General features: G+C 47.2%; 2 long non-coding RNA genes across 2 annotated transcripts in view; both read left to right on the top strand.

Moving 5' to 3' along the window:
• LOC125774541 (uncharacterized) overlaps positions 1-13,636 on the top strand; it is a 66,732-nt gene that overhangs the window by 9,316 nt on the left and 43,780 nt on the right. The gene's annotated exons all lie outside the window — the stretch shown is intronic.
• Positions 71-7,485, top strand: LOC125774546 (uncharacterized). The gene is made up of 3 exons (XR_007421034.1): positions 71-127; positions 6,061-6,522; positions 7,447-7,485. It is a non-coding gene; the product is annotated as an uncharacterized LOC125774546 (long non-coding RNA).

The following is a 13,636-nucleotide window of genomic DNA, read 5'->3' as shown; positions in this document are numbered from 1 at the left end:
TGTGTCTCGGCTAATGTGTCTTGGATAAGGTGTCTTGGCTAAGGTGTCTTGGATAATGTGTCTTGGCTAAGGTGTCTTGGCTAATGTGTCTTGGCTAAGGTGTCTCGGCTAATGTGTCTTAGCTAATGTGTCTTGGCTAAAGTGTCTTGGCTAAGGTGTCTTGGCTAAGGTGTCTTGGCTAATGTGTCTTGGCTAATGTGTCTCGGCTAATGTGTCTCGGCTAAAGTGTCTTGGCTAATGTGTTTTGGCTAAGGTGTCTTGGCTAATGTGTCTTGGCTAAAGTGTCTTGGCTTAGGTGTCTTGGCTAATGTGTCTCGGCTAAGGTGTCTCGGCTTAGGTGTCTTGGCTAATGTGTCTTGGCTAAGGTGTCTTGGCTAATGTGTCTTGGCTAAGGTGTCTTGGCTAATGTGTCTCGGCTAAGGTGTCTTGGCTAATGTGTCTTGGCTAAAGTGTCTTGGCTAAGGTGTCTTGGCTAATGTGTATTGGCTAAGGTGTCTTGGCCAAGGTGTCTTGGCTAATGTGTCTTGGCTAAGGTGTCTTGGCTAAGGTGTCTTGGCTAATGTGTCTCGGCAAAGGTGACTGGCTAATGTGTCGAGGCTAATGTGTCTTGGCTAAGGTGTCTTGGCTAAGGTGTCTTGGCTAAGGTGTCTTGGCTAAGGTGTCTTGGCTAATGTGTCTTGGCTAAAGTGTCTTGGCTTAGGTGTCTTGGCTAATGTGTCTTGGCTAAGGTGTCTTGGCTAAGGTGTCTCGGCTAATGTGTCTTGGCTAATGTGTCTTGGCTAAAGTGTCTTGGCTAAGGTGTCTTGGCTAATGTGTCTTGGCTAATGTGTCTCGGCTAAAGTGTCTTGGCTAATGTGTTTTGGCTAAGGTGTCTTGGCTAATGTGTCTTGGCTAAAGTGTCTTGGCTAAGGTGTCTTGGCTAATGTGTCTTGGCTAAGGTGTCTTGGCTAATGTGTCTTGGCTAAGGTGTCTTGGCTAATGTGTCTTGGCTAAGGTGTCTTGGCTAAGGTGTCTTGGCTAATGTGTCTTGGCTAAAGTGTCTTGGCTTAGGTGTCTTGGCTAATGTGTCTTGGCTAAGGTGTCTTGGCTAAGGTGTCTTGGCTAATGTGTCTCGGCAAAGGTGACTGGCTAATGTGTCGAGGCTAATGTGTCTTGGCTAAGGTGTCTTGGCTAAGGTGTCTTGGCTAAGGTGTCTTGGCTAAGGTGTCTTGGCTAATGTGTCTTGGCTAAAGTGTCTTGGCTTAGGTGTCTTGGCTAATGTGTCTTGGCTAAGGTGTCTTGGCTAAGGTGTCTCGGCTAATGTGTCTTGGCTAATGTGTCTTGGCTAAAGTGTCTTGGCTAAGGTGTCTTGGCTAATGTGTCTTGGCTAATGTGTCTCGGCTAAAGTGTCTTGGCTAATGTGTTTTGGCTAAGGTGTCTTGGCTAATGTGTCTTGGCTAAAGTGTCTTGGCTTAGGTGTCTTGGCTAATGTGTCTTGGCTAAGGTGTCTTGGCTAATGTGTCTTGGCTAAGGTGTCTTGGCTAATGTGTCTTGGCTAAGGTGTCTTGGCTAAGGTGTCTTGGCTAATGTGTCTTGGCTAAAGTGTCTTGGCTAAGGTGTCTTGGCTAAGGTGTCTTGGCTAAGGTGTCTTGGCTAAGGTGTCTAGGCTAATGTGTCTTGGCTAAAGTGTCTTGGCTTAGGTGTCTTGGCTAATGTGTCTTGGCTAAGGTGTCTTGGCTAAGGTGTCTCGGCTAATGTGTCTTGGCTAATGTGTCTTGGCTAAAGTGTCTTGGCTAAGGTGTCTTGGCTAATGTGTCTTGGCTAATGTGTCTCGGCTAAAGTGTCTTGGCTAATGTATTTTGGCTAAGGTGTCTCGGCTAAGGTGTCTTGGCTAATGTGTCTTGGCTAAGGTGTCTTGGCTAATGTGTCTTGGCTAAGGTGTCTTGGCTAATGTGTCTTGGCTAAGGTGTCTTGGCTAATGTGTCTTGGCTAAGGTGTCTTGGCTAAGGTGTCTTGGCTAATGTGTCTTGGCTAAAGTGTCTTGGCTTAGGTGTCTTGGCTAATGTGTCTCGGCTAAGGTGTCTTGGCTAAGGTGTCTTGGCTAATGTGTCTTGGCTAAGGTGTCTTGGCTAATGTGTCTTGGCTAAGGTGTCTTGGCTAAGGTGTCTTGGCTAAGGTGTCTTGGCTAAGGTGTCTTGGCTAAGGTGTCTTGGCTAATGTGTCTCGGCTAATGTGTCTTGGCTAAGGTGTCTTGACTAAGGTGTCTTGGCTAATGTGTCTTGGCTAAGGTGTCTTGGCTAAGGTGTCTTGGCTAATGTGTCTTGGCTAAAGTGTCTTGGCTAAGGTGTCTTGGCTAAGGTGTCTTGGCTAAGGTGTCTTGGCTAATGTGTCTCGGCTAATGTGTCTTGGATAAGGTGTCTTGGCTAAGGTGTCTTGGCTAATGTGTCTCGGCTAATGTGTCTTGGCTAAGGTGTCTTGGCTAATGTGTCTTGGCTAATGTGTCTTGGCTAATGTGTCTCGGCTAATGTGTCTTGGCTAAGGTGTCTTGGCTAATGTGTCTTGGCTAAGGTGTCTTGGCTAATGTGTCTTGGCTAAGGTGTCTTGGCTAATGTGTCTTGGCTAAGGTGTCTTGGCTAAGGTGTCTTGGCTAATGTGTCTTGGCTAAAGTGTCTTGGCTTAGGTGTCTCGGCTAAGGTGTCTTGGCTAATGTGTCTTGGCTAAAGTGTCTTGGCTAAGGTGTCTTGGCTAAGGTGTCTTGGCTAAGGTGTCTTGGCTAAGGTGTCTTGGCTAATGTGTCTCGGCTAATGTGTCTTGGATAAGGTGTCTTGGCTAAGGTGTCTTGGCTAATGTGTCTCGGCTAATGTGTCTTGGCTAAGGTGTCTTGGCTAATGTGTCTTGGCTAATGTGTCTTGGCTAATGTGTCTTGGCTAAGGTGTCTTGGCTAAGGTGTCTTGGCTAAGGTGTCTTGGCTAAGGTGTCTTGGCTAAGGTGTCTTGGCTAATGTGTCTTGGCTAAAGTGTCTTGGCTTAGGTGTCTTGGCTAAGGTGTCTTGGCTAATGTGTCTTGGCTAAAGTGTCTTGGCTAAGGTGTCTTGGCTAAGGTGTCTTGGCTAAGGTGTCTTGGCTAAGGTGTCTTGGCTAATGTGTCTCGGCTAATGTGTCTTGGATAAGGTGTCTTGGCTAAGGTGTCTTGGCTAATGTGTCTCGGCTAATGTGTCTTGGCTAATGTGTCTCGGCTAAAGTGTCTTGGCTAATGTGTTTTGGCTAAGGTGTCTTGGCTAATGTGTCTTGGCTAAAGTGTCTTGGATAAGGTGTCTCGGCTAAGGTGTCTCGGCTAAGGTGTCTTGGCTAATGTGTCTTGGCTAAGGTGTCTTGGCTAATGTGTCTTGGCTAAGGTGTCTTGGCTAATGTGTCTCGGCTAAGGTGTCTTGGCTAATGTGTCTTGGCTAAAGTGTCTTGGCTAAGGTGTCTTGGCTAAGGTGTCTTGGCTAAGGTGTCTTGGCTAAGGTGTCTTGGCTAAAGTGTCTTGGCTAAGGTGTCTTGGCTAAGGTGTCTTGGATAATGTGTCTTGGCTAAGGTGTCTTGGCTAATGTGTCTTGGCTAAGGTGTCTCGGCTAATGTGTCGAGGCTAATGTGTCTTGGCTAAAGTGTCTTGGCTAAGGTGTCTTGGCTAAGGTGTCTTGGCTAATGTGTCTTGGCTAATGTGTCTTGGCTAATGTGTCTCGGCTAAAGTGTCTTGGCTAATGTGTTTTGGCTAAGGTGTCTTGGCTAATGTGTCTTGGCTAAAGTGTCTTGGCTTAGGTGTCTTGGCTAATGTGTCTCGGCTAAGGTGTCTCGGCTAAGGTGTCTTGGCTAATGTGTCTTGGCTAAGGTGTCTTGGCTAATGTGTCTTGGCTAAGGTGTCTTGGCTAATGTGTCTCGGCTAAGGTGTCTTGGCTAATGTGTCTTGGCTAAAGTGTCTTGGCTAAGGTGTCTTGGCTAAGGTGTCTTGGCTAAGGTGTCTTGGCTAAGGTGTCTTGGCTAATGTGTCTTGGCTAAGGTGTCTTGGCTAAGGTGTCTTGGCTAATGTGTCTCGGCAAAGGTGACTGGCTAATGTGTCTTGGCTAATGTGTCTTGGCTAAGGTGTCTTGGCTAAGGTGTCTTGGCTAAGGTGTCTTGGCTAATGTGTCTTGGCTAAAGTGTCTTGGCTTAGGTGTCTTGGCTAATGTGTCTTGGCTAAGGTGTCTTGGCTAAGGTGTCTCGGCTAATGTGTCTTGGCTAATGTGTCTTGGCTAAAGTGTCTTGGCTAAGGTGTCTTGGCTAATGTGTCTTGGCTAATGTGTCTCGGCTAAAGTGTCTTGGCTAATGTGTTTTGGCTAAGGTGTCTTGGCTAATGTGTCTTGGCTAAAGTGTCTTGGCTTAGGTGTCTTGGCTAATGTGTCTCGGCTAAGGTGTCTCGGCTAAGGTGTCTTGGCTAATGTGTCTTGGCTAAGGTGTCTTGGCTAATGTGTCTTGGCTAAGGTGTCTTGGCTAATGTGTCTTGGCTAAGGTGTCTTGGCTAATGTGTCTTGGCTAAGGTGTCTTGGCTAAGGTGTCTTGGCTAATGTGTCTTGGCTAAAGTGTCTTGGCTTCAGTGTCTTGGCTAATGTGTCTCGGCTAAGGTGTCTTGGCTAAGGTGTCTTGGCTAAGGTGTCTTGGCTAAGGTGTCTTGGCTAATGTGTCTTGGCTAAGGTGTCTTGGCTAAGATGTCTTGGCTAAGGTGTCTTGGCTAAGGTGTCTTGGCTAAGGTGTCTTGGCTAATGTGTCTCGGCTAATGTGTCTTGGCTAAGGTGTCTTGACTAAGGTGTCTTGGCTAATGTGTCTTGGCTAAGGTGTCTTGGCTAAGGTGTCTTGGCTAATGTGTCTTGGCTAAAGTGTCTTGGCTAAGGTGTCTTGGCTAAGGTGTCTTGGCTAAGGTGTCTTGGCTAAGGTGTCTTGGCTAATGTGTCTCGGCTAATGTGTCTTGGATAAGGTGTCTCGGCTAAGGTGTCTTGGCTAATGTGTCTCGGCTAATGTGTCTTGGCTAAGGTGTCTTGGCTAATGTGTCTTGGCTAATGTGTCTTGGCTAAGGTGTCTTGGCTAATGTGTCTCGGCTAATGTGTCTTGGCTAAGGTGTCTTGGCTAATGTGTCTTGGCTAAGGTGTCTTGGCTAATGTGTCTTGGCTAAGGTGTCTTGGCTAATGTGTCTTGGCTAAGGTGTCTTGGCTAAGGTGTCTTGGCTAAGGTGTCTTGGCTAAAGTGTCTTGGCTTAGGTGTCTTGGCTAAGGTGTCTTGGCTAATGTGTCTTGGCTAAAGTGTCTTGGCTAAGGTGTCTTGGCTAAGGTGTCTTGGCTAAGGTGTCTTGGCTAAGGTGTCTTGGCTAATGTGTCTCGGCTAATGTGTCTTGGATAAGGTGTCTTGGCTAAGGTGTCTTGGCTAATGTGTCTCGGCTAATGTGTCTTGGCTAAGGTGTCTTGGCTAATGTGTCTTGGCTAATGTGTCTTGGCTAATGTGTCTTGGCTAAGGTGTCTTGGCTAAGGTGTCTTGGCTAAGGTGTCTTGGCTAAGGTGTCTTGGCTAATGTGTCTTGGCTAAAGTGTCTTGGCTTAGGTGTCTTGGCTAAGGTGTCTTGGCTAATGTGTCTTGGCTAAAGTGTCTTGGCTAAGGTGTCTTGGCTAAGGTGTCTTGGCTAAGGTGTCTTGGCTAATGTGTCTTGGCTAATGTGTCTTGGATAAGGTGTCTTGGCTAAGGTGTCTTGGCTAATGTGTCTCGGCTAATGTGTCTTGGCTAATGTGTCTCGACTAAAGTGTCTTGGCTAATGTGTTTTGGCTAAGGTGTCTTGGCTAATGTGTCTTGGCTAAAGTGTCTTGGCTTAGGTGTCTTGGCTAATGTGTCTCGGCTAAGGTGTCTCGGCTAAGGTGTCTTGGCTAATGTGTCTTGGCTAAGGTGTCTTGGCTAATGTGTCTTGGCTAAGGTGTCTTGGCTAATGTGTCTCGGCTAAGGTGTCTTGGCTAATGTGTCTTGGCTAAAGTGTCTTGGCTAAGGTGTCTTGGCTAAGGTGTCTTGGCTAAGGTGTCTTGGCTAAGGTGTCTTGGCTAAGGTGTCTCGGCTAATGTGTCTTGGCTAAGGTGTCTTGGCTAATGTGTCTTGGCTAATGTGTCTTGGCTAAGGTGTCTTGGCTAATGTGTCTCGGCTAATGTGTCTTGGCTAAGGTGTCTTGGCTAATGTGTCTTGGCTCAGGTGTCTTGGCTAAGGTGTCTTGGCTAATGTGTCTTGGCTAAAGTGTCTTGGCTTAGGTGTCTTGGCTAATGTGTCTTGGCTAATGTGTCTTGGCTAAGGTGTCTTGGCTAAGGTGTCTTGGCTAATGTGTCTCGGCTAATGTGTCTTGGCTAAGGTGTCTTGGCTAATGTGTCTTGGCTAATGTGTCTTGGCTAATGTGTCTTGGCTAAGGTGTCTTGGCTAAGGTGTCTTGGCTAAGGTGTCTTGGCTAAGGTGTCTTGGCTAAGGTGTCTTGGCTAATGTGTCTTGGCTAAAGTGTCTTGGCTAAGGTGTCTTGGCTAAGGTGTCTTGGCTAATGTGTCTTGGCTAAAGTGTCTTGGCTAAGGTGTCTTGGCTAAGGTGTCTTGGCTAAGGTGTCTTGGCTAAGGTGTCTTGGCTAATGTGTCTTGGCTAATGTGTCTTGGATAAGGTGTCTTGGCTAAGGTGTCTTGGCTAATGTGTCTCGGCTAATGTGTCTTGGCTAATGTGTCTCGACTAAAGTGTCTTGGCTAATGTGTTTTGGCTAAGGTGTCTTGGCTAATGTGTCTTGGCTAAAGTGTCTTGGCTTAGGTGTCTTGGCTAATGTGTCTCGGCTAAGGTGTCTCGGCTAAGGTGTCTTGGCTAATGTGTCTTGGCTAAGGTGTCTTGGCTAATGTGTCTTGGCTAAGGTGTCTTGGCTAATGTGTCTCGGCTAAGGTGTCTTGGCTAATGTGTCTTGGCTAAAGTGTCTTGGCTAAGGTGTCTTGGCTAAGGTGTCTTGGCTAAGGTGTCTTGGCTTAGGTGTCTTGGCTAAGGTGTCTTGGCTAATGTGTCTTGGCTAAAGTGTCTTAGCTAAGGTGTCTTGGCTAAGGTGTCTTGGCTAAGGTGTCTTGGCTAAGGTGTCTTGGCTAATGTGTCTCGGCTAATGTGTCTTGGATAAGGTGTCTTGGCTAAGGTGTCTTGGCTAATGTGTCTCGGCTAATGTGTCTTGGCTAAGGTGTCTTGGCTAATGTGTCTTGGCTAATGTGTCTTGGCTAATGTGTCTTGGCTAAGGTGTCTTGGCTAAGGTGTCTTGGCTAAGGTGTCTTGGCTAAGGTGTCTTGGCTAAGGTGTCTTGGCTAATGTGTCTTGGCTAAAGTGTCTTGGCTTAGGTGTCTTGGCTAAGGTGTCTTGGCTAATGTGTCTCGGCTAAGGTGTCTTGGCTAATGTGTCTTGGCTAAAGTGTCTTGGCTAAGGTGTCTTGGCTAATGTGTCTTGGCTAATGTGTCTTGGATAAGGTGTCTTGGCTAAGGTGTCTTGGCTAATGTGTCTTGGCTAAAGTGTCTTGGCTAAGGTGTCTTGGCTAAGGTGTCTTGGCTAAGGTGTCTTGGCTAAGGTGTCTTGGCTAATGTGTCTCGGCTAATGTGTCTTGGATAAGGTGTCTTGGCTAAGGTGTCTTGGCTAATGTGTCTCGGCTAATGTGTCTTGGCTAAGGTGTCTTGGCTAATGTGTCTTGGCTAATGTGTCTTGGCTAAGGTGTCTTGGCTAATGTGTCTCGGCTAATGTGTCTTGGCTAAGGTGTCTTGGCTAATGTGTCTTGGCTCAGGTGTCTTGGCTAATGTGTCTTGGCTAAGGTGTCTTGGCTAAGGTGTCTTGGCTAATGTGTCTTGGCTAAAGTGTCTTGGCTTAGGTGTCTTGGCTAAGGTGTCTTGGCTAATGTGTCTTGGCTAAAGTGTCTTGGCTAAGGTGTCTTGGCTAAGGTGTCTTGGCTAATGTGTCTCGGCTAATGTGTCTTGGATAAGGTGTCTTGGCTAAGGTGTCTTGGCTAATGTGTCTCGGCTAATGTGTCTTGGCTAAGGTGTCTTGGCTAATGTGTCTTGGCTAATGTGTCTTGGCTAATGTGTCTTGGCTAAGGTGTCTTGGCTAAGGTGTCTTGGCTAAGGTGTCTTGGCTAAGGTGTCTTGGCTAAGGTGTCTTGGCTAATGTGTCTTGGCTAAAGTGTCTTGGCTTAGGTGTCTTGGCAAAGGTGTCTTGGCTAATGTGTCTTGGCTAAAGTGTCTTGGCTAAGGTGTCTTGGCTAAGGTGTCTTGGCTAAGGTGTCTTGGCTAAGGTGTCTTGGCTAATGTGTCTCGGCTAATGTGTCTTGGCTAAGGTGTCTTGGCTAAGGTGTCTTGGCTAATGTGTCTCGGCTAATGTGTCTTGGCTAAGGTGTCTTGGCTAATGTGTCTTGGCTAATGTGTCTTGGCTAAGGTGTCTTGGCTAATGTGTCTCGGCTAATGTGTCTTGGCTAAGGTGTCTTGGCTAATGTGTCTTGGCTAAGGTGTCTTGGCTAATGTGTCTTGGCTAAGGTGTCTTGGCTAATGTGTCTTGGCTAAGGTGTCTTGGCTAAGGTGTCTTGGCTAATGTGTCTTGGCTAAAGTGTCTTGGCTAATGTGTCTTGGCTAAGGTGTCTTGGCTAATGTGTCTTGGCTAAAGTGTCTTGGCTAAGGTGTCTTGGCTAAGGTGTCTTGGCTAAGGTGTCTTGGCTAAGGTGTCTTGGCTAATGTGTCTCGGCTAATGTGTCTTGGATAAGGTGTCTTGGCTAAGGTGTCTTGGCTAATGTGTCTCGGCTAATGTGTCTTGGCTAAGGTGTCTTGGCTAATGTGTCTTGGCTAATGTGTCTTGGCTAAGGTGTCTTGGCTAATGTGTCTTGGCTAATGTGTCTTGGCTAAGGTGTCTTGGCTAATGTGTCTTGGCTAAGGTGTCTTGGCTAATGTGTCTTGGCTAAGGTGTCTTGGCTAATGTGTCTTGGCTAAGGTGTCTTGGCTAAGGTGTCTTGGCTAATGTGTTTTGGGTAAAGTGTCTTGGCTTAGGTGTCTTGGCTAATGTGTCTCGGCTAAGGTGTCTTGGCTAAGGTGTCTTGGCTAATGTGTCTTGGCTAAGGTGTCTTGGCTAATGTGTCTTGGCTAAGGTGTCTTGGCTAAGGTGTCTTGGCTAAGGTGTCTTGGCTAAGGTGTCTTGGCTAATGTGTCTCGGCTAATGTGTCTTGGCTAAGGTGTCTTGACTAAGGTGTCTTGGCTAATGTGTCTTGGCTAAGGTGTCTTGGCTAAGGTGTCTTGGCTAATGTGTCTCGGCTAATGTGTCTTGGCTAAGGTGTCTTGGCTAATGTGTCTTGGCTAAGGTGTCTTGGCTAATGTGTCTTGGCTAAGGTGTCTTGGCTAAGGTGTCTTGGCTAATGTGTCTTGGCTAAAGTGTCTTGGCTTAGGTGTCTTGGCTAATGTGTCTTGGCTAATGTGTCTTGGCTAAGGTGTCTTGGCTAAGGTGTCTTGGCTAAGGTGTCTTGGCTAAGGTGTCTTGGCTAAGGTGTCTTGGCTAATGTGTCTCGGCTAATGTGTCTTGGATAAGGTGTCTTGGCTAAGGTGTCTTGGCTAATGTGTCTCGGCTAATGTGTCTCGGCTAAGGTGTCTTGGCTAATGTGTCTTGGCTAATGTGTCTTGGCTAATGTGTCTTGGCTAAGGTGTCTTGGCTAAGGTGTCTTGGCTAAGGTGTCTTGGCTAAGGTGTCTTGGCTAAGGTGTCTTGGCTAATGTGTCTTGGCTAAAGTGTCTTGGCTTAGGTGTCTTGGCTAAGGTGTCTTGGCTAATGTGTCTTGGCTAAAGTGTCTTGGCTAAGGTGTCTTGGCTAAGGTGTCTTGGCTAAGGTGTCTTGGCTAATGTGTCTTGGCTAAAGTGTCTTGGCTTAGGTGTCTTGGCTAAGGTGTCTTGGCTAATGTGTCTTGGCTAAAGTGTCTTGGCTAAGGTGTCTTGGCTAAGGTGTCTTGGCTAATGTGTCTTGGCTAAAGTGTCTTGGCTAATGTGTCTTGGCTAAAGTGTCTTGGCTAATGTGTCTTGGCTAAAGTGTCTTGGCTAAGGTGTCTTGGCTAAGGTGTCTTGGCTAAGGTGTCTTGGCTAATGTGTCTTGGCTAATGTGTCTTGGCTAAGGTGTCTTGGCTAATGTGTCTCGGCTAATGTGTCTTGGCTAAGGTGTCTTGGCTAATGTGTCTTGGCTAAGGTGTCTTGGCTAATGTGTCTTGGCTAAGGTGTCTTGGCTAATGTGTCTTGGCTAAGGTGTCTTGGCTAAGGTGTCTTGGCTAATGTGTCTTGGCTAAAGTGTCTTGGCTAATGTGTCTTGGCTAAGGTGTCTTGGCTAATGTGTCTTGGCTAAAGTGTCTTGGCTAAGGTGTCTTGGCTAAGGTGTCTTGGCTAAGGTGTCTTGGCTAAACTGTCTTGGCTAATGTGTCTCGGCTAATGTGTCTTGGATAAGGTGTCTTGGCTAAGGTGTCTTGGCTAATGTGTCTCGGCTAATGTGTCTTGGCTAAGGTGTCTTGGCTAATGTGTCTTGGCTAATGTGTCTTGGCTAAGGTGTCTTGGCTAATGTGTCTTGGCTAATGTGTCTTGGCTAAGGTGTCTTGGCTAATGTGTCTTGGCTAAGGTGTCTTGGCTAATGTGTCTTGGCTAAGGTGTCTTGGCTAATGTGTCTTGGCTAAGGTGTCTTGGCTAAGGTGTCTTGGCTAATGTGTTTTGGGTTAAGTGTCTTGGCTTAGGTGTCTTGGCTAATGTGTCTCGGCTAAGGTGTCTTGGCTAAGGTGTCTTGGCTAATGTGTCTTGGCTAAGGTGTCTTGGCTAATGTGTCTTGGCTAAGGTGTCTTGGCTAAGGTGTCTTGGCTAAGGTGTCTTGGCTAAGGTGTCTTGGCTAAGGTGTCTTGGCTAATGTGTCTCGGCTAATGTGTCTTGGCTAAGGTGTCTTGACTAAGGTGTCTTGGCTAATGTGTCTTGGCTAAGGTGTCTTGGCTAAGGTGTCTTGGCTAATGTGTCTCGGCTAAAGTGTCTTGGCTAAGGTGTCTTGGCTAAGGTGTCTTGGCTAAGGTGTCTTGGCTAATGTGTCTCGGCTAAGGTGTCTTGGCTAAGGTGTCTTGGCTAATGTGTCTTGGCTAAGGTGTCTTGGCTAAGGTGTCTTGGCTAATGTGTCTCGGCTTAGGTGTCTTGGCTAAGGTGTCTTGGCTAAGGTGTCTTGGCTAAGGTGTCTTGGCTAAGGTGTCTTGGCTAATGTGTCTCGGCTAATGTGTCTTGGCTAAGGTGTCTTGGCTAAGGTGTCTTGGCTAATGTGTCTCGGCTAAGGTGTCTTGGCTAAGGTGTCTTGGCTAATGTGTCTTGGCTAAGGTGTCTTGGCTAAGGTGTCTTGGCTTAGGTGTCTCGGCTTAGGTGTCTTGGCTAAGGTGTCTTGGCTAATGTGTCTCGGCTAATGTGTCTTGGATAAGGTGTCTTGGCTAAGGTGTCTTGGCTAATGTGTCTCGGCTAATGTGTCTTGGCTAAGGTGTCTTGGCTAAGGTGTCTAGGCTAATGTGTCTTGGCTAAGGTGTCTTGGCTAAGGTGTCTTGGCTAATGTGTCTTGGCTAAGGTGTCTTGGCTAAGGTGTCTTGGCTAAGGTGTCTTGGCTAATGTGTCTCGGCTAAGGTGTCTTGGCTAAGGTGTCTTGGCTAATGTGTCTTGGCTAAGGTGTCTTGGCTAAGGTGTCTTGGCTAATGTGTCTCGGCTTAGGTGTCTTGGCTAAGGTGTCTTGGCTAAGGTGTCTTGGCTAAGGTGTCTTGGCTAAGGTGTCTTGGCTAATGTGTCTCGGCTAATGTGTCTTGGCTAAGGTGTCTTGGCTAAGGTGTCTTGGCTAATGTGTCTCGGCTAAGGTGTCTTGGCTAAGGTGTCTTGGCTAATGTGTCTTGGCTAAGGTGTCTTGGCTAAGGTGTCTTGGCTTAGGTGTCTCGGCTTAGGTGTCTTGGCTAAGGTGTCTTGGCTAAGGTGTCTTGGCTAATGTGTCTTGGCTAATGTGTCTTGGCTAAGGTGTCTTGGCTAATGTGTCTTGGCTAAGGTGTCTTGGCTAAGGTGTCTTGGCTAAGGTGTCTTGGCTAATGTGTCTCGGCTAAGGTGTCTTGGCTAATGTGTCTTGGCTAAGGTGTCTTGGCTAAGGTGTCTTGGCTAATGTGTCTTGGCTAAAGTGTCTTGGCTAAGGTGTCTTGGCTAAGGTGTCTTGGCTAATGTGTCTTGGCTAAGGTGTCTTGGCTAATGTGTCTTGGCTAATGTGTCTCGGCTTATGTGTCTTGGCTAATGTGTCTTGGCTAAAGTGTCTTGGCTAAGGTGTCTTGGCTAAGGTGTCTTGGCTAATGTGTCTTGGCTTATGTGTCTTGGCTAAGGTGTCTTCGCTAAGGTGTCTTGGCTAATGTGTCTCGGCTAATGTGTCTTGGCTAAAGTGTCTTGGCTAAGGTGTCTTGGCTAAGGTGTCTTGGCTAATGTGTCTTGGCTGAGGTGTCTTGGCTAAGGTGTCTCGGCTAATGTGTCTTGGCTAAGGTGTCTTGGCTAAGGTGTCTCGGCTAATGTGTCTTGGCTAAGGTGTCTTAGCTAAGGTGTCTTGGCTAATGTGTTTTGGCTAAGGTGTCTTGGCTAATGTGTCTTGGCTAAGGTGTCTTGGCTAAGGTGTCTTGGCTAAGGTGTCTTGGCTAAGGTGTCTTGGCTAAGGTGTCTTGGCTAAGGTGTCTTGGCTAATGTGTCTTGGCTAAGGTGTCTTGGCTAAGGTGTCTTGGCTAAGGTGTCTTGGCTAAGGTGTCTCGGCTAAGGTGTCTTGGCTAAGGTGTCTTGGCTAATGTGTCTTGGCTAAGGTGTCTTGGCTAAGGTGTCTCGGCTAAGGTGTCTTGGCTAATGTGTCTTGGCTAAGGTGTCTTGGCTAAGGTGTCTTGGCTAAGGTGTCTTGGCTAATGTGTCTCGGCTAATATGTCTTGGCTAAGGTGTCTTGGCTAAGGTGTCTTGGCTAATGTGTCTCGGCTTAGGTGTCTTGGCTAAGGCGTCTTGGCTAAGGTGTCTTGGCTAATGTGTCTTGGCTAATGTGTCTTGGCTAAGGTGTCTCGGCTAATGTGTCTTGGCTAAGGTGTCTTGGCTAAGGTGTCTTGGCTAAGGTGTCTTGGCTAAGGTGTCTCGGCTAATGTGTCTTGGCTAATGTGTCTTGGCTAAAGTGTCTTGGCTAAGGTGTCTTGGCTAAGGTGTCTTGGCTAATGTGTCTTGGCTAAGGTGTCTTGGCTAATGTGTCTTGGCTAATGTGTCTCGGCTTATGTGTCTTGGCTAATGTGTCTTGGCTAAAGTGTCTTGGCTAAGGTGTCTTGGCTAAGGTGTCTTGGCTAAGGTGTCTTGGCTAAGGTGTCTTGGCTAATGTGTCTTGGCTAAGGTGTCTTGGCTAATGTGTCTTGGCTAAGGTGTCTTGGCTAATGTGGCTCGGCTTAGGTGTCTTGGCTAATGTGTCTTGGCTAAAGTGTCTTGGCTAAGGTGTCTTGGCTAAGGTGTCTTGGCTAAGGTGTCTTGGCTAAGGTGTCTTGGCTAATGTGTCTTGGCTAATGTGTCTTGGCTAAGGTGTCTTGGCTAATGTGTCTCGGCAAAGGTGTCTTGGCTAATGT

This window comes from Anopheles funestus, unplaced genomic scaffold (assembly GCF_943734845.2).
Source record: "Anopheles funestus unplaced genomic scaffold, idAnoFuneDA-416_04 scaffold_26_ctg1, whole genome shotgun sequence".
Lineage (NCBI taxonomy): Eukaryota > Metazoa > Arthropoda > Insecta > Diptera > Culicidae > Anopheles > Anopheles funestus.
The sequence above is the reverse complement of the archived record's forward strand: the minus strand, read 5'-3'. Positions and strand labels throughout refer to the sequence as shown.